The following is a 20,507-nucleotide window of genomic DNA, read 5'->3' as shown; positions in this document are numbered from 1 at the left end:
ATACAATTGAACATGACTTTATTTTTAAAACCCTTGAATTTTTTGGTTTTGGGGACAAATTTCAAAAAGTAATCAGAACCCTATATAACAAGATTAATAGCTCTGTAAAATTGGCATATGGAACTTCTCATAGATTTGATATCAAAAGGGGGATTTGACAGGGCTGTCCTATTAGTCCATTACTTTTTTTGTTGGTTGCACAAATTATGGCCATTCATATTAAGAAAGATATTTTTCGTGGTATCAAAATAGAAGAGAAAGAAATCAAATGCACACAATTAGCAGATGACACTACCATTTTCTTAAGAGACTATACTGAAGTTGAAAAAGCAATTAAATGCCTGCAATTATTTTTCATATGTATCTGGTCTTTCCCTGAATATTAATAAATGTGAGCTTATGGCTCTAGGTTCCTGTAAATTTCCAGCAATATGCAATATTCCAGTTAAAGAAGTTGTCAAATATCTGGGTATTAAGATATCTAAAAATAAGGAAGTCAGGAATGAGTTCAACTTTACACCTATTATTCAATCATTTGAAAAGAAACTGAATTCTTGGCTGATGAGAGATATCTCTTTAACTGGCCGTGTATTACTGGTTAAAGCCGAAGGTTTATCTAGGTTGGTTTACACCGCTCAAGTGCTAGATATAAACCCCTCATTAATTAAAATGATAGATACCAAACTTTTTAAATTTATTTGGAGGAACAAATCACACTTTATTAAAAAAGAAAATATTTGTAGATCAAAAATTGATGGAGGATTGAATGTTTTAGATTTTAAGACATCTAACACAATATTTAAAATAAAATGGCTCCAAAATTATTTAAAAAAATAAGAAAAGTATATGGTATACAGTACCTAACTTTATATTTCAAAAAGTAGGTGGTATTGAGTCAATATTGAAATGTGATTATGATATTAATAAAATACCAATTACACTTGCAAATTTCCACAAACAAGCATTACTTTCATGGACTCTTATGTATAATCATAATTTTTCCCCCCATAAATGTATCATTTGGAACAACAAATACATAAGGATTAGAAACAAATCAATTTTTTTTTTTGAAGATTGGTTTGAAAAGGGAATTATTTGGGTTAAGCAGCTGATCAAAAAAGATGGTGTTTTATACAATTATACTGAATTTGTTCATATTCATAACTTTTTAGTCGATCCTATCCAATACTGTTTGGTTTTACAGGCAATTCCCAAGGAAATTTTGAGGCTATTACAAGGTAGTAATAATTATTCTCTACAAACAATTGAAGAATTTACTTCTTGTATTATGTTGCAGGGCAAGGAATTCACAAGTTTTAGATGTAATATTATTTTCTTACGCTCCCTTCTTCAATCTAAAAGTATACTTGCTGTTACTACTCGCTGGAATTCTCTATTTAAAAAATGTCTTGATTGGAGTAAAATTTGGATGACACCTCATAAATATTGCATCACAAATAAAGTGAAAGAAATTTCATATAAAATTTTTCATCGGGTTTACCCAGTTAAGTCACTTGTGGTACAGCGTTTTAAAGTGAATATGGAAGATATTTGTGTTTTTTGTCAAATTTCCCCTGAGACTATTAATCATTTATTTTGGGAGTGTCCCAAGACCCAAATGTTTTGGAAAGAACTCAGTATATACTTACAAAGAAAGACTATGATACCTGTTAACCTTGAAGAAATTGATATTATGCTAAAATGTTTTTCATTTGATGGTGACAGAAGTATTCTGTTTATATTTGATTTAATTATAATAATTGCCCGTTACTATATTCATAAAGTCAAATGGAATGAAAAAATGCCAAATTTTGAAGAATTTAAAATAGATATTAAAACATATTTAGAAACAATATCCAAAAGCAAAAACGTGAAAGCAATAAAAACTATACAGTTGTTTAATAGATACAATTTCATGTAAAAAAAAATGTTTTGTATAACCCCTGACATGTATGGTTATATGTACTCTTGTTTGTAAACTATACTCTGTTCTTGTTAATATTCAATTAAAAAAAAAAAAAGTAATGAACCTTTTGGTGAAGCAATAGGCTGCGAGGTCTCAGTGGTTCAAGAAGCCTCATTTTGCCATCACTAGTCAGAGACGTTCGGATCCATATGCAGTAGTTTATTAAAGAATGGTCAGACAGGCAGAAATCAGGAACAGCATCAGGTGTGTCAAGGGATATCCAGAAGCAGCAACAATACCAGGCAGAGGTCGGGGCAGGCGGCAGAGAATCACATATATAATGTACATTACACATTAATTACACATGTATAAACAATGCAAAGTCAGACACGGGAGGAACAAACACAAGGAGAAACGCTTGGAATTGACAGACTGGGCTAGAACAAGACTTCGCAATGTGAGTGTGGATGAGTGCAACCTTTAATGGGAAACAGGTGAGGTTCAATGATGAGTTTCTAGGCAGGGGATTATGGGAAATGAAGTCCAGGGTGTACTGTGTCGTGTGAAAGTCTATGTGGTGAATAAACGGATGTGCAGTGACCGGATCATGACAAAGGGCCATAAATCAATTTTATTAGCCTACTCTAAAAACACACATGACATGGCCTTATAAAATATTTCATAAAATTCACAGTTTTACAGATTATATTATGAAATTTCAAATGAAGCATTGCTAGACTTGTGGCTTTAGGTGTATTGTGTTTCTAAAGTCATATCCTACATCAACATTTTTTTTAATACATTTAAAAAATGTTTTTAATATTTTTATTTTTGTTTTTATGTTTGAGCTTATATATCTTTATTATAATAACAGTCTGAGTAATTCTGATTCTTGAACAGTAAACTTTTAAGTGCCAGCTTTATGAACATATGTTGATTATGTATCTAGTCAGAAAGAATCATGAGCAGAAAGCTTTTTATTTTGGGTATGTCATTTCTGTCTCCATGCCGAAAATGGGGGATGACTGGTAAAGGGTATGGTATGGAACGAACTGAAAGCTAAATTTATGCAAATGCGTATAAATTTAAAAACTTTAACAGAGATGACTAGTAGCCTATTGGATGCGCCTTTAGAGAGCAATGCAACCTTGAATTGTGGGGAACACAGGAAGTGTCTTCATAAATCACTTTCACATTATAATATCTATGTCTTACCTGTGTCACAAATTTGTGTCTTCATAAAAATACACACACAAATATATATAAAGGTATGATCAATAATCGTGGCAACATGTTTTGTTATACAAGATGTGATTTAAGTCAGTTTAATGTAGTTAAAATAAATTTAAATGATTTGTGCGGCCAGTTTGACTAATTTAAAGCAGTAAATGAAAATAAGTTAAAGGTGGAAGTTTTGTTCATCTTAAGTTTATTTCATCAGACTATTAGTGATGAGAATCCATATTATAATTCATGGGGTTATTATACAATAAAATTTAAATTTTACATATTTGTTACATATAACTTATAGCTCAATGCATCAGAAAATATGAGACAAATCTGGCTGTACGTGAGTTTATTTGAGCTGATGTTGTGTTTTCATGCTTGTGTTCAAAAGAAATTATTAGTGCAAAACTTACAGTCATAACCACACCAGACATACACATATATCATAACAGAAATAAAACAGATTTTTCACCACTTTTAAAACCCAATAAGCAGATTTACTCAGAACTTACTAAAGAACAAATCAAACATAAAAGTAAATCAGAAAAATAATGAAGTGGCCTATGAAAACTGTTAAAGTATAAACACATTAGCTCTTAATATCTGCTGCAGATGAAGTTGAGTTTGTGAGATTCAGGAAGGCTGATCCAGCGCTGATCTCCTCCAGACTGAACTGCTCCTTTTCTGTTCTCCTGTTTGCAGTTTTCGGGTGTCATCCCGTTCCCTGGAGCCCAGTTCTGATAGAACACGATCTCTCCACTCAGCCAGAGCCACATGTTCATGCTGTAGTAGTTGTGTAAACCCAACCACACCTCCGCAGTAGACGCTTGTTTAACCACGTTCATCACACGACGCTGAATCTCTTCTGAATGAACCGAGACCAGATCCACATGATTCTGTCTGCAGTATCTCAGAGCTTCGGACCACGTGAGATTCTCCTTGATCAGAATCAGGTTTATCTGGAAACCAAACAACCACAAGCAGAGACTAGAGAGAGACTGATCAAAAACAACATGCAGAACAAACTGTGGAGGAATTTGTCATGTCGGACATGTAGTGTGAAGATTTGGAGGTGATGGATGGTGTGTGTTTTGTGAGGATCTACTCACCTTCATGACACACAAAAGGATACTGGTTGGTGCAATGGATGTCATTCCATTGTCCCTGAGCGTTCGGTTCAATCACTGTACAGTTTTCATCACCTCCATAATTATCAGGTTGAAGAGACTTCCAGTATCTGAATGAGGAGTTACTCTGATCTGACCACTGCCATGAGTCTCTGACTCTGAACAGACCGATCCAGATCCATGATCCAGGTACATGATTATCACTGATGATCTTCTGAACCTGTTGATTCTCATTCTGGTTCCTCACACTGAACAGATCAATGTGATTCTGTCTGCAGTAACTCTGAGCATCTCTCCAACTCTTCAGCTGATTGACAAAGACAAGTCCTGTGTTCGCTTTAAGAAAAACAAATGAGAAAAAGATTCATGAAGCTGTTTGTTCATTATTGTGTATGAGGTTGTCATATGATCACAACTATTCAGTGTTTTCACCATATAATGCTTATTTTAAGTTTTATAATTTTTAAATTTTAAGTTTGAATTATTTAAATATATATTTGTATTTTGTTAATTTAATATTTATAGTTTGTTAAATACACACATATAATATACACATATCTATGGAAGATGTTTTGAATAAAACCAGAAAAATGAAATAAAACCGATACATCACTTATTTACAGTTTTGTGTCTGCAGTGTGTCACATGACAAGCATGAAGTGTCGCCATGGAAACAATACGGTGATACAGTCTAAAATGACGGTCCTCTGAAAAACTAATGCTGGTATATTTTAAACTCACTTGTAAAAGATACTCTACAGCTGGTAATTATGATGTAATAAATAATCATATATTTAAAATTATACCGTGATCTGTCTAAAAACTTTATTTTGATTGTCTAGAACGTGTGCATTCAAACCATTAAATGAAACACACAGAAATACAAACCATCAGTGGCACACAGAGAAACATTTAGAAGCACAGAAACTTGATGTTAACCCTGCGCTGTGACTTAAAATAGCTTCACTGTCGAATCACTACATTACTCTTCTCTGAAACGAGGGTTTATGTAATAATGGACTATCATTCCTTCATGGACCAGGCTCAAGTTAATCTACATATGAAAAACAAAGCACTTTTAGGTTTGTGTTGAGATACTGAAGGCTGAAAACATCAAGCTGAAACATCTCTAGTCACTGCTGTATGTTTATTATTAATAATATAAGATCAATTTAGATCTCCAAGATTTTTAGGCTCTTTAATAGCAAATTTTCATTGTGACAAATTATCAGTTACGGGGACAAAAAAATATCAAATTAAACAGTTATACTGTTTAGTATTCCATTAACATTTGGTATATGGTGCATGTGTAAATGAACTCACTGTTGTTGCAGATGAAATATCCTTTATAAGTACATGTCAAATCATGCAACTGTCCATTTGTCATGATACCACACTCTTCTCCTTTAGCTTGTGGTTGTCCAGGTCCCCAGTTCAGATAGAGCGCAGGTTCACCTGAAGACCACTGCCATTCATCACGACCCGTCTTCTGCAGCCCAATCCAGACATACTGAAGACTTCTATCATTCACACTCTTGTTCAGCTCCTTCATGTCGTTCATGTCGTCAGTGGTGGCCAGATCTGTGTAATTCTCTCTGCAGTATCTCTGAGCTTCAGTCCAGTTCTTTCTCTCATTTATAAAGTGATACTGACGCTGAACACATTCAGATACAGAGCAGAAAGCTGTGAAAGAGAGGCTTGGATTTAATGATTTTCATAACAGAATCAAACCTAATGAAACTAGAAACCAGAAATAAAACCACAAACACACTCACCAATGAGAAGAAGAATGAAATAAAGAGTTTGGTCCATTTCTGAAAAAAATAAATAAAAATTAAAATCAAATTTCAAATATTCATAAATTAATTTTGGTGTAAAACATGATTTTAGCGATAATTAAAAATCCATCTTAACAGGAACATAAATGCACCATACACAATGATAAAGACAATATTAACATATCAAAGTCTAATTGTAGTTAAAGATTGAAAATGTGAGTTGTTCTTACTTCAGAGGTCATGTGTTTCTGTCCTGAGTCTGATGTTTCTGTCTGCAGCTCCAAACTGTGTGATTATTATATCTGCTCTCATGCCTCATTTAGCATCACATCATCCTTAATCACGTGTTTTTCTGTTTGTTTGTTTTTTCTTTCTTTCTTTCTTTCTTTCTCTGTGTTGGCCTTTGTTGCTGTAATTCTCTGGAAGCATGTTCATTTGAATGTGGTAGAGACCTGAGGGTATGTTTGTTTCTTAATGCACACAAAAAAAGTGAAAGTGAAGTGAAAGTGACGTGACATACAGCCAAGTATGGTGACCCATACTCAGAATTTGTGCTCTGCATTTAACCCATCCAAAGTGCACACACACAGCAGTGAACACACACACTGTGAACACACACCCGGAGCAGTGGGCAGCCATTTATGAAGGTATGTCACCTTTTTACACTATGATTGATGTTATTTTGTATGGAAACTACAGTGTAAAATTAAAACACTAGGAAACACACAGAAATGAAACGTTTTATCTCTGGAAAGTTGCTGGTTATTACCAGAGCGGTCATGTAGTGATTATTTTTTACCAACAGAGGCCGCTGCGAGCTACACTGATTATTAAACACGCCGCTATTTCAGCCACGAAGAACTGAACATGGAAGAGAGCGGAACATTATTATCATCAGTTATCAAAAAACACCATTATTGGTTTCAAGGTATAGTCACATAATAACTGTTCTTAAATTAAATTAATACTGTTTGTATGTACTATATAATAGGGTCTGAAGAGGATGCTGGATTTACACAGTTTCTAAAATTAATAAAAGTTTTAATTTATTTTTTGTAATGTTTATGTGAAGTCATAATCTTGTTATAATGTAGTACTGTTTTGATTTGTTTGCTATTTGAAATGATTTGTGTTTAATATTTTTCATAGTGTGATTTTTGGTGTACTGTATTAAAACTAGTTAGTTAATTAGAATAATATATGAAACCCACAAAATCATAAAAAAACCTGCTCACTCTGTTTCAATTGATAAATAATAAGAAGCAAGGTTTTTATTATATTTTGAACACTTAAGTAGGAAATGCTGTCTTATGTTTGAATTTGTTTGTATTCTTTGTTAATTTTAGATTGCTCTGGACTAAGGTGTATTATACCCACATGTCAGGGATGGATAGACTTTTAGCTCTAAAGGGCATGGGTCTCAACATATAATCACATATTGCAAGACAAAGAAGAGAACCTAGGAACTTCCGGATATTTCTTCTGGTGAGAAAATCCTGTTCTGTATTTTCATGCCAAATTGGAATATTTTACATTATGGACTGACAAGCACAGCAACACACACTTAAGGCCAGTTTTACTAAACAGGGCAAATTAGTGCGAGAGCGCAATTCCAAAACAGCGCAGATAAGCGTGAAAATTTCTGCGGGTGATTTACTGACAACATGCAAAATAAAGAACACAGACACAACATCTAATTTACATATCAACCAATGCAATATACCAAGCGCAGCGCAAATTAGCATAGTCGCAAATTTATATTTTAATAAAGATATAAATAAGCCACAGTAGGCTACGTTGAAAAGTACTGGAGGCCAAAAAATGAAGGGGTTGCAAGATGTTCTGATAGAGCAGGTATTGTGTGACTCCTAGTTGAGGGTTCCAAGTCATCTTTTATTTCCTGAAGCAAATTAAAAATAACATTGCTTGGCAAACGATATGTTCGGACAATGTGTTCCGCTGACATTCCAAATAAAATTAATGTGTGAAAAAAAAATCCTCCTCCTTCTACCACACGATCTCTGTTCTCTGTGGTGCCTCGTCCTATAGCAACAATAATTGTAGCCATTTCAAGCGCAAAATTGTTTAAAGGGAACAAAATGTTTTTTTCACCTAAAAATTTTAATTCTGTCATTAATTTTCCTACCCTTGTGTCGATCCTCCCATATACAGCAAGGGAACTACCACAGTCAAGGCACAGAAAAGTACCAAGATGATCGACAAAATAGTCCATGTTACATCAGTGTTTCAACCATAATGTTTGTTTGTTTATTTGTGAATTTTGTAAACTAAAACAATTGCAAGCAACCTAATGTGATAAGGAAGTGATTAATAAGACAATTTCAACCAGTTATTTAATTTAATTGGGGTTTTTGCAACTTTACTACCCAATCCATTGGGTTAAAAAAAATTAAAATTCTGTCATTAATTAATCATATCATTAAAAAAAACTTCCACCACCCTTCACTTTACTTCTTTTCCTCTTCCACATGCTGCTCATTTCAAATGACAGTAAATAAATAGTAGGTAAGTATTACTTTAAATGGTTTGGAAAAATGACAAGATGTAGAAACACTACAAAGACACTGCACTAAGAGCAAATATCAATACTACACATGATAATCATGAGTGAGCAAAGACTAACCTGACTTTCAAGTTGTAAATAAATGTCCTTTCCTTCCCGGCCTATGTATATTTTATGATATTGAATATGGAACACAAGAGAAATGTTGATGTTAAATCATTTTAGGAACGATGCACTAAATAAACTGTACCAGCACATCAGTGAGCAGCAGACAGCCCACTCTGATGCTTTTCTCATCATAGCTGGGGATTTCAACCATGCAGACATAAAGAGTGTATTTCCAAGAATACACCAACACATTAACTTTCCAACAAGAGGTAAAAACATTTTAGACTTTGTTTATACCACACAGAGAGGAGCTTACAAAGCCACCCCCCTCCCCCACCTTTGTGCCTCAGACCACATCACTGTCATGCTAATGCCTGCATACAGAACGCTCATTAGAGTCACCAAACCAGTTCACAAACAAATACAAGTGTGGCCGGAAGGGTCGTCAGAGGCTCTTCAAGACTGTTTTGACATAACTGACTGTAATATGTTTAAGCAGGCTGCCACACACAATAACACCACAGACCTCCAAGAGTACTCAGAGACTGTGACTGCCTACATCACCAAGTGTATTGATGATGTAACAGTCACAAAGACCATCACTGTCCGGGCCAACCAGAAACTGTGGATGACAGGGAGGTCTACAGACTCCTGAAGACGTGGAACACTGCCTTCAGAGCTGGAGATGAGGCGGGCCTGAGGATAGCTAGGGCCAACCTATCCAGTGGCATCAGACAGGCTAAGAGACAGTACTTCAGGAGGATAGCCCATCGTTTCAGTGACAGCAGAGACACTCTGAACCTGTGGCAGGGGATACAGACCATTACGGACTACAAGCCCCCACCACGGACCTGTGACAGTAACATCTACCTGCTGAATGCCTTCTTCGCTCGCTTTGAAGAACAAAACAGCACCACTGCACAGAAGACTCCACCTCCTCCCGGTGACCAGGTGATGACACTGACCCCAGACAGTGTGAGGAGATCCTTCAGCAGGATCAATGCACGCAAAGCTCAGGGTCCTGACAACATCCCTGGGTGTGTACTGAGAGACTGTGCAGTGGAACTCACTGAAGTCTTCACAGACATTTTCAACATCTTGCTTAGTCAGGCTGTTGTTCCCACATGCTTCAAAGCTACCACCATCATTCCAGTCCCGAAGAAGCTGTCTCCATCCTGCTTCAATGACTACCGTCCTGTTGCACTTACTCCCATCCTCATGAAGTGCTTTGAACAGCTAGTCATGCACCATATCAAGTCTGAGCTCCCCCCTCCCTGGACCCCTTCCAGTTTGCATCAGTCCAACCGCTCGACCGATGATGCCATCGCAACTGCCCTCCACTCAGCACTCACACATACAGACAAAAAGGCTCATACTTTAGAATGCTGTTCATAGACTTCAGTTCAGCATTCAACACAATCATACCTCAACAGCTCATTTACAAACTTGTCCAGCTGGGACTCAACACTTTGCTGTGCAACTGGCTGTTGGACTTTCTGACTGGAAGACCTCAGGCAGTACGGGTTGGCAGCAACACATCCAGCACCATCACACTGAACACTGGGGACCCCCAAGGATGTGTGCTGAGCCCCCTCCTCTTCACTCTGCTGACCCACGACTGCACACCATCACACAACTCCAACCTCTTTATTAAGTTTTCGGATGACACGACTGTGGTGGGTCTCGTTAGCAACAGAGACGAGACAAACTACAGGAGCGAGGTGAGCCGCCTGGCCGGATGGTGTGGTGACAACAATCTCTCTCTGAACATGGAGAAGAAGAAGGAGATTGTTGTTGACTTCAGGAGAGTGCACAGTCATCATGTTCCTCTGACCATCAATGGTGCAACTGTGGAGAGAATGAGCAGCACCAAGTTCCTGGGTGTGCACATCACAGAGGACCTCTCCTGGACCGACAACACCGCAGCACTGGCCAAGAAAGCACAGCAGCGTCTCTACTTCCTACACAAACTGAGAAGAGCCAGAGCCCCGGCCCCCTTTATGTGCACCTTCTACAGAGGCACCATTGAGAGCATCCTGACTAGCTGCATGACTGTGTGGTATGGCACCTGCAACGCGTCCTGCCAGAAGACTCTGCAATGCATAGTGAGAGCAGCTGAGAAGATCATTGGTGTCTCTCTCCCCTCCCTCCAAGACATTTATGGAACCCGTCTCACTCGCAAAGCCCTCTGCATTGCAGGTGATCCCACACACCCGTCACACAGCTTCTTCAGTCTGCTGCCATCAGGGAGGAGACTGCGGAGTCTCCAGGCTAGGACCAGCAAACTGAAGGACAGCTTCATTCATCAGGCTGTCAGGAAGCTGAACTCACTCCCGAATTTGCCCCCGCTTCCCTCTTCTGACCCAGGCACCACTGAACTATGAACCCCCCCCCAGGTCCCACATCTCCAGGTCCTTCCTCTCCCCCCTCCCACTAACATACGATAACATGCACCAGTCACTTTGTGCGGCATAGGTCTGCTCACTACCTCATTCAGCATAGAACTGACATCATTCTACTACCTCTTCAGTCAGTTAAATAAAAGAACTGCTGTAACGCCACGCCAGCAGAGGGAGCCCTCGCACCGAGTACTGACTGTGTGCCGCTCCCTCTGCTTCACCTGTCATTTCCTGTTTGGTGGACATTTAAGCATGGCCTATGCCACGGTTACTTCGCGAAGTATTGCCAGCCTGTCTGCCTTACCGAGTGTTATTCCCATTGCCATTGTTTGCCTTCTTGTGTATGATATTTACCTGGTTACCCTGTTTTCTGCCTTTTGGATTGCCCACTGTTTTGTTGCCTGGATTGGACTGACTATCTGTGTATGTACCCCTGCCTGCCTCACGTTTCTGATTCACTGTCTGCTGTTTTGGATTTGTTTGCTGTGGATTTCATTAAAACACTGCACATGGATTCTAACGCTGCCTCAGCGTCCTTACAACTGCTCTCTGAGCCCTTTGTCACTTTAATCAGACTGAATAAGCTTTATCTGCACTGTTTGATCACCTCACTGGTTTGCACTATATCTGCCATGTGCCTTGTGCTGCTTTATTTAACTTTATTTTTATTATTTTTTTTACATACCCTTATTTGTATAGTAGTATTTTAGATTTTAGATGTTATCTGTATCTATCTGTATTTTTAGGCTCTAGTGTTAGTGTTATCTGTATGCACCATGGGTCTGAGAGTAACGCAATTTCAATTCTCTGTATGTATGTACTGTACATGTGGAAGAATTGACAATAAAGCAGGCTTGACTTAACTTGATTTTATTTGTCAGTTATGGTGAAAACATGCCATAAGGTCTTCAATGTACTTCAATGTGATTTATCATGCTCTGTATGGTTACCAGTAGCGCATGCTGATGACGTTCAGGAAGGGCTCCTGATCCCCAGTTAAGCCCAGCGCCGGCTCCAGCCCCAGAACTCACTCCAGTGCCGGCTCCAGCCCCAGAGCTCGCTCCAGTGCCGGCTCCAGCCCCAGAGCTCGCTCCAGTGCCGGCTCCAGCCCCAGAGCTCGCTCCAGTGCCGGCTCCAGCCCCAGAGCTCGCTCCAGTGCCTGCTCCTAGAATGTGTCCTCCAGTGCCTGCTCCTAGAATGTGCCCTCCTGTGGCCGCTCCTCCAAAATGCCCACCCTCTCACCTGCTCCTGTCATCTGGCAGCCCCTCTGCTCACCCTCAGCCCACCATCACTGTGGTGCAAGCTCCGCGGGACTGCCATCCTCCAGCGTCGCCATGCTCTGAGTCTCCTTCACCTCCGCCTCCAGCCTCCGAGGCCTGGACTCCACCACAGCCCGTTGACCCGTCGGCTCCACCATGGCTCCTAGCCTCCCTCCTCTCTGCCGTGGCCCGGGAGTCCACAAGCTCTGCCTGGCTCCCTCGTCCCTCCAGCTCCGCCTTGGTCTGGCGTCAACCATCCTGTGCCTCGGGACTCCACTCCTCCGGCTTCGACTCTTCCCTCTGTCCCTCTGGCTCCGTCAGGCTACTTCTTCCCCTCGGCTCCACTTCAGTCCTCTGTCGCTCTGGCTCCAGAGCGGCCTCCCGGATACACATCTCCGCGTCAGTCGCCGGCACCATCGGTTCCACCTAGGGCGCACCTTCCGGGAGGGGGCGAAATGTCAAGACTACGAACCTGTTTGTGTGTGTTTTCATCCCTGTGACCCAGTTTCTGTCTCCCGTGGTGTTTATTTGATTCTAGGTGTGTCTAGTTTCCTCCCTATGTGTTCCATGTCTCTGTTGATTAGTCATTCCATTCACCTGTGTTTCCCTCGTTAGCCTGTCTTTAAATATCATAGTCTTTCAATTTAGTTTTGTTTTGTCTTTGTGTTATGTTCGTTTGTCTTCCTCCTGTATTCCATGTTGGATTTACCCCGTGTTGGATTAATAAAGACTCTCTTAATTATTCTCGACTCCGTGTTCCTTCCGGCAGCGTAACGTGACAGCGCCAGGAGTGACGCAAGTGTTTTTTGCTAGTTTAAGCCTGACGCAGTTATCTTTTTATGTCCAGCGCCATGATGTTTAAAATGCAAATGTGTCCATCTGTTCATCCATGGGCGTGCTGGTCTGTAAACAAGGTTTTGCGCCATTGACGCAGGTTTTTTTTTTTTAAGGGATGCACACTGCTTGTTACATGTATTTAATTACAGTATATTATTACATATGACAACCTTTCAATTTTGAAACATTTAACTCTTGCGCCATGTTCTTTGATTTAATAAATTATGAATGCATTTTATTTATATATACGCATATAAAACATATACATGAACTAACTGAGAATTTTTCTTAGACACACCAATCCATATTAGAACTAAGCTGACCTCCAGCGTATATCTTAGGAATCAAACCCATGACCTTAATACTGTTCATCATCTGCTGCTACAGCAATGTACACAACTGACTTACGCAGCAGCCAATCAAGAGCAACAACCCGATTGACAACATTTAATGAGAATCAGTACAAAATATTTAAAAACCACCTCTAGAACGTTGCATTCATTCTTTCAACAAGTGCATTGGTCTGCGGGTGGTACAGTGTGTAGAGCAGTGCTTCCCATACTGTAGGCCGCGGTCCCCAGGTGGGCCGTAGCGGTATTGCAGGGGGGGCCGTGGTTAGGCTAAATCAAAATATTAAAATAATTAAAATATTGGAATTGTTATAAAATGTGACCCCCCCCCCCCCTTTATTAACTATGTCATCAGTGTGGGTATTGTACCAGACACTTGCATTTAATATGAAAAACAAGCTCAAATGGAGTTAACAAGGTTTTTGGCTGGTGAATGAGGAGATCTGTTTTGTCTGTCAACAGAATGGCCGCATCTGAGGCAAGTGCATGACATTATATGCTTTCATCAACTTTTACAGGTTATATAACGTTTATTGTTGCTATATGGGTGCTTAGTTTTTCTTGTTGTTTAAGACACTTGGCCAAAATCTCATGATATAAATGATTATGCGTTTATACACAGGATCTTAAAACGTACTAAGTATGGCTAGACAGCAGATAATCTACTCCGCTCTTCGAACACACAAAAACATTAGCCTTTGAAGACAGTGTTTGAGTAAAGAAAAACATCAGTTATTTATTTACCCTTGCATTGCAAAAAAAAAACAAAAAAAAAACAAACGGAGATCTGTCTCCTTCAGGCTGTGCGCTTGGATAATTTTTCACGGCACACCTGACTGGGCTAGGCAGAGGCGTCGTGCCCATTTAAAGAGAGGAGCACGTACCCCCTCAGATTTTTGAGCCAAGCTGATTTTGAATGAAGCTTCCAAAAGACAAAAAAATTGCAGATGAATATTTTCTATATTAAATACAGGTCCTTCTCAAAAAAATAGCATATTCATTATTTTCCATAATGTAATGATAAAAATTAAACTTTCATATATTTTAGATTCATTGCACACCAAATTGATATATTTCAGGTCTTTTGTTGTTTTAATACTGATGATTTTGGCATACAGCTCACGAAAACCCAAAATTCCTATCTCAAAAAATTAGCATATCATGAAAAGGTTCTCTAAACGAGCTATTAACTTAATCATCTGAATCAACTAATTAACTCTAAACACCTGCAAAAGATTCCTGAGGCTTTTCCTGGGCTTTTAAAAACTCCCAGCCTGGTTCATTACTCAAAACCGCAATCATGGGTAAGACTGCCGTCCAGAAGGCCATCATTGACACCCTCAAGCGAGAGGGTAAGACACAGAAATAAATTTCTGAATGAATAGGCTGTTCCCAGAGTGCCGTATCAAGGCACCTCAGTGGGAAGTCTGTGGGAAGGAAAAAGTGTGGCAAAAAACGCTGCAACAACGAGAAGAGGTGACCGGACCCTGAGGAAGATTGTGGAGAAGGACCGATTCCAGACCTTGGGGGACCTGCGGAAGCAGTGGACTGAGTCTGGAGTAGAAACATCCAGAGCCACTGTGCACAGGCGTGTGCTTTTGAACCAGAAACAGCGGCAGAAGCGCCTGACCTGGGCTACAGAGAAGCAGCACTGGACTGTTGCTCAGTGGTCCAAAGTACTTTTTTTGGATGAAAGCAAAATTTTGCATGTCATTCGGAAATCAAGGTGCCAGAGTCTGGAGGAAGACTGGGGAGAAGGAAATGCCAAAATGCCTGAAGTCCAGTGTCAAGTACCCACAGTCAGTGATGGTCTGGGGTGCCATGTCAGCTGCTGGTGTTGGTCCACTGTGTTTTATCAAGGGCAGGGTCAATGCAGCTAGTTATCGGGAGATTTTGGAGCACTTCATGCTTCCATCTGCTGAAAAAGCTTTATGGAGATGAAGATTTCGTTTTTTCAGCACGACCTGGCACCTGCTCACAGTGCCAAAACCACTGGTAAATGGTTTACTGACCATGGTATTACTGTGCTCAATTGGCCTGCCAACTCTCCTGACCTGAACCCCATAGAGAATCTGTGGGATATTGTGAAGAGAAAGTTGAGAGACGCAAGACCCAACGCTCTGGATGAGCTTAAGGCCGCTATCGAAGCATCCTGGGCCTCCATAACACCTCAGCAGTGCCACAGGCTGATTGCCTCCATGCCACGCCGCATTGAAGCAGTCATTTCTGCAAAAGGATTCCCGACCAAGTATTGAGTGCATAACTGAACATAATTATTTGAAGGTTGACTTTTTTTGTATTAAAAACACTTTTCTTTTATTGGTCGGATGAAATATGCTAATTTTTTGAGATAGGAATTTTGGGTTTTCATGAGCTGTATGCCAAAATCATCAGTATTAAAACAATAAAAGACCTGAAATATTTCAGTTGGTGTGCAATGAATCTAAAATATATGAAAGTTTAATTTTATCATTACATTATGGAAAATAATGAACTTTTTCACAATATGCTAATTTTTTGAGAAGGACCTGTACAGTTTGAATACAATCACACCAGTGTAATTAGATCATTCAGCGTGTCATATCATCAGCTGCTAAATTCAAATCTGCGTTCATTCCCTGGCTGGTGCTGAGCCAGATACAGATGCGTAGTTGCAGTGTTTTCTTAACTCACTTGCTGAATAACTCATTCTGCCGAATTCTCTCATCAGAAACAACAAAGTGCAAATATGTGTACAAATCTGTAAGATTTTAATTTCACTTTATAAACAGCTTAAGTGATTTTTTTATCAACTTTTTATTATTTTTAACATAGCCTATAACAAATAACCTAAAATATCCATTCAGAATAATACACAAGAACAACAACGGACATGTAATCAATTTACATATTCCAATGAGAGAAAAAAAGCTTCAGTGATTTTAATGGGAGTTTTTGAGAGTGCTCGAACTACAGTCAGTGAAAATGTTCTTTGATAATGTAACTTGCAATGTTTTTATTCGCATTAACTTGCAATGTTAAATTCAAATTAAATATAAACTCAGTCTTATTAAAAATGTTATGGCATGACATCCATATCTTTTAAGTAAACAGACAGGTTTTTTATGCATATTTCATTATGAGGTTACTTTGACCATCGTCCACTATAGATCATAATCTATAAAGGTGAGAATTAAGATATTTCATGATCCAGTTTGAAAAAAAAATAAATGCATGGAGCTTTATGTTTTTGGGGGGCCTTACCCCTCTGAAGTTTGGGAAGCTCTGGTGTAGAGGGACCTGTTAATGTTAAGCCCCTTGCAAATGTGTGTGTATATTTGCGTATGCATGCAAACTAACCTGTATGCGTGCAAATAATATTTATGCATGCAAACTAACCTGTATGCGTGCAAATAATATGTATGCATGCAAACTAACCTCATTGACAACTCTTTGCCTTGTTCAGTGAGTACACTTTGAGTTGCCTCAAACTGGAGATATATGGATATATTTACTGATGTTTACTTCATATTTCTTCAGACAGAATCATAAATTCTATTCATTTTCCACTGATTTATGTGATCTGATGATAATTATCCGCTCCCAGCGCTGTCTCTCTGTGTTTACTCTTCTCTAAAAACACACATGACATGGTCTTAGAAAATGTTTCATAAAATTCACAGTTTGTGAGATTATGTTCTGAAATATCAAAATGAAGCATTAGTAGACTTGTGGCTTTAGCTTCATTATGTTTCTAAAATCATATCCTCCATCAACATTTTTTTTATACATTTAAAAAATATGTTTAATATTTTATTTTTGTTTTCATGTTTGAGCTTAAATATCCCTATTTTCATAAAAGCCTGAGTAATTCTGATTCCTGAACAGTAAACTTTGAAGTGTCAGCTTTGTGAATATATGTTGATTATGTATCTAGTAAGAAAGACTCATGAGCAGCAACCTTTTAATTTTGGGCATGTCATTTTTGTCTCCATGCTGAAAATGGGGGGTAAGGGGTTAAATACAGGAGTGAATACTATTCCTTAAAATATCAGAGTGCAAGATTTGCACGGCGTGCATGATGCTGAGTGCGATGTGCAACATTTATTCTTATTTATTATTCTTATTTATATGTATTTTGTCTTCATTACAAATCTTGTTTGGTTTTGTATAATTGCATGTAAAAAATAATTAACTTTGTAATGCATATGCTGCAATCTTATACGCAGTCTATAGCATTTTATAATTATTTGTACAATAATATTTAACTTCAACTGCTTTGTATCTTTATTATTTAATGCAAAAGAGATTTATTAAAACAAGTTTATGAGAGTCATGCATTTGTTTAATTTTGATCAAGAACAACTAATGATCAATGATTTGGAGCGACATCGGCTGTTAGATTATTTTAAAACTTCAAATAGCCTTCATTTTACAGATTATAACTGCATCCGTCTCTGTTGTAGACTTGTGAAGATTTATTTTTAATTTAGATTACATACTGTAACCTAAAAGAAATGTGCTCAATCACTATTCATATTCAAGTGTTTATGCGAAAAATTATTAATGTGCATGCATTACAGGGAGGTGACCTCGTGATCACTTGAATTTTTTCCTGATTATAAAATAACTTAAAATTGGGGTGCCTCACATACATGAGAAATATATCAACAGAAATCTTGAAATGTCTACTTTTAAATGAACAAATTCAAAATGAAAGCAAATACTCCCTGATTATGTAATCTGTGAAGGTTGCATTTCTCTTTAAAGGCACGTACAGTATACTGTGGAGATGAGAGTCAGCACCGTGAATGTCATCTTGCAGTCGACAAGAAAACATTAGTTTATTAATAAATAATTAAAATTACTCCTTTTTCACAATTATGAGGCTACTTCTGCCTGTGCTTTGTGGCAAATTTAATGTGTGTGCTTGAGCGCGGAATTAAGGCTTATTATGGATTAGACTGTTAATTTAATATAAACGTGTGATTAGTTGAATAATGACCTAAATGAACGACTACTAGTCACTAAAAAAAAATCTTACATGGGGAGCAGCCCTATTAAATTCCTTCTAGACTTCTCTGTTAAAAGTTTTTAAAGCATTTTTCCGTGATTGCATATACAGGTGCATCTCAATAAATTAGAATGTTGTGGAAAAGTTCATTTATTTCAGTAATGAGAATAATAAATGAACTTTTTTCCACAACGTTCTAATTTATTGAGATGCACCTGTATTCTGCTTTCACAATGGAGAGATGATTTTTCATCTGAAACACAAATTTTATGTTTTTGTTTATATTTTATGTTTTGAGAATGGTCAACCCTTCTCCATTCTGCAGATATTGTTGCTTCTGGTATGTGCATTTTAAATCACAGAAACTCTACAAAATATGTTGTCTCACAAAAAACATGGGTATTTTTGGTCAAGTCCGTTTTGATTGAATGTCATGTCAGTAATGCTGGAATTGCCCAATAATGAAACTAAAAATGTCTCGGGATGTTTCTTATTAATGCAATATATTTTTACATTTGTATTGCCAAAATGACTGCAGCGTTGCCGTGTACAATTAAAACAGTGCAAAACTGAATATATTACAAAGCAGCACATTAACCCTCTGGGGTCTAAGGGGTTTTGGGGGCCAGGAGAAGTTTTGACATCCCCTGACTTTTGTGCTTTTTTCAGTTGCTTATAAACATATACATAGCTAAAGTCTAATAACATTGTAATCAGTACAAACTGGGCTACAATAATATGTAAATAACATGTATGTACATAATTGTGTTTTTGGGAAAACAATGTTTATGCGTGGTTAGTGAAAAACTAAAATTTTAAAGTCAATGAAATAAGGTCATAAAACATACAGAACATTTGTTCACAAGATTGTCAAACATGGACCTTGTAGCCTAGATTTTTTGCTTCAAAATGATGTGAAAATCATCTTGTTTACTCACTCACAGAAAACAATACACTTATTTAAAAATTTCTAAGACACTTTTTGTTTCGAACCAACCTCAAAAGCCTGCCATTTTCCTCTAATACATTAGAATGTTCAGCAGAAAACATGTGTTGGCTACATAAAACCAATGTGTGAAATTGTAGAATTATTGTTCTTTTCAAGAAAAAACCAAATTGATTCAATTGGAACCAATTGACAGTACTCTGGCCAAAATCCGCTGTTCAGTTGCGCGCTGCCTCCGCTGCCGGTGTGAAAGCAAAATAGCCGCACGCTGCTTCCGCTCTGCCTACCTGCTGCTAACGCGCTGCTTCTGCTCTGCTGCAGCTTGCGGTGTGAACCCGGCCTAACTAGTAAAATGTGTACAAGTTATATGAAAACTAATACAAGTAGTTTAATAATAAAAAAGACTTATATTTATGATCTCTGCTGGGTCTAGCTGTTTCATTCTTCTTTCTGAGGTAACCCAAATCTTAGTCCTCTCAGCACTCTTATTGAGGTGAATTATGTCTTATTCCTCTCAGTGCAGAGCGAACAGTAACATTTAAAAAACGTGAGGTACAGTCTCGTTGCTTTATTTGCTCTGATGTGGGCGGTTACCCGCCGCAAGCTTCACGTAGACGATTGTAATATCAATAGCTCGCTTGGCGCGTGGGCATTTGTCGGATTAGATATAATGAAGGAAGATGTGAAAGACTGGACATCGCGTTGTTTTCATATGGATTACTTTATCACAAAATATTTGTTTTCGATAAGACTTGCTCAGTTTAAAAGTAGACATGTCAACCTTTCTATAGATCTATCTCTCATGTCTCTGTTGAGTATTTGCTGAGTTACAGTTCAGTTCATCATGATGCATTTCTAAATGAAGATCACGCAGAACCAAGGCAGCAGACAGCGCACTCTTTTTGTTTTCTTTATTCTATAAATGAACAAAGTTTTGTTGTTATTATGTGTATACAAATAAGGGCTGTTACATAGTCAACGCGAGCAAGCAACGCAAGTGACGTGCTCCCTTTCACGCAAGCGTCACAGGCGATGCGTGTATGCAATACACCG

The 20,507-nt window shown here is 38.3% G+C and overlaps 1 pseudogene; it reads right to left on the bottom strand.

The window, feature by feature from the left end:
- Positions 1–3,401: 3,401 nt before the first annotated feature.
- On the bottom strand, positions 3,402–5,933 carry LOC122137091 (annotated as a pseudogene).
- Between the last annotated feature and the right edge of the window lie 14,574 nt (positions 5,934–20,507).

The sequence above is a fragment of the Cyprinus carpio genome, chromosome B4 (assembly GCF_018340385.1).
Source record: "Cyprinus carpio isolate SPL01 chromosome B4, ASM1834038v1, whole genome shotgun sequence".
NCBI lineage: Eukaryota > Metazoa > Chordata > Actinopteri > Cypriniformes > Cyprinidae > Cyprinus > Cyprinus carpio.
Note: the sequence above shows the minus strand (reverse complement) of the source record. Positions and strands in the feature narration are given on the sequence as shown.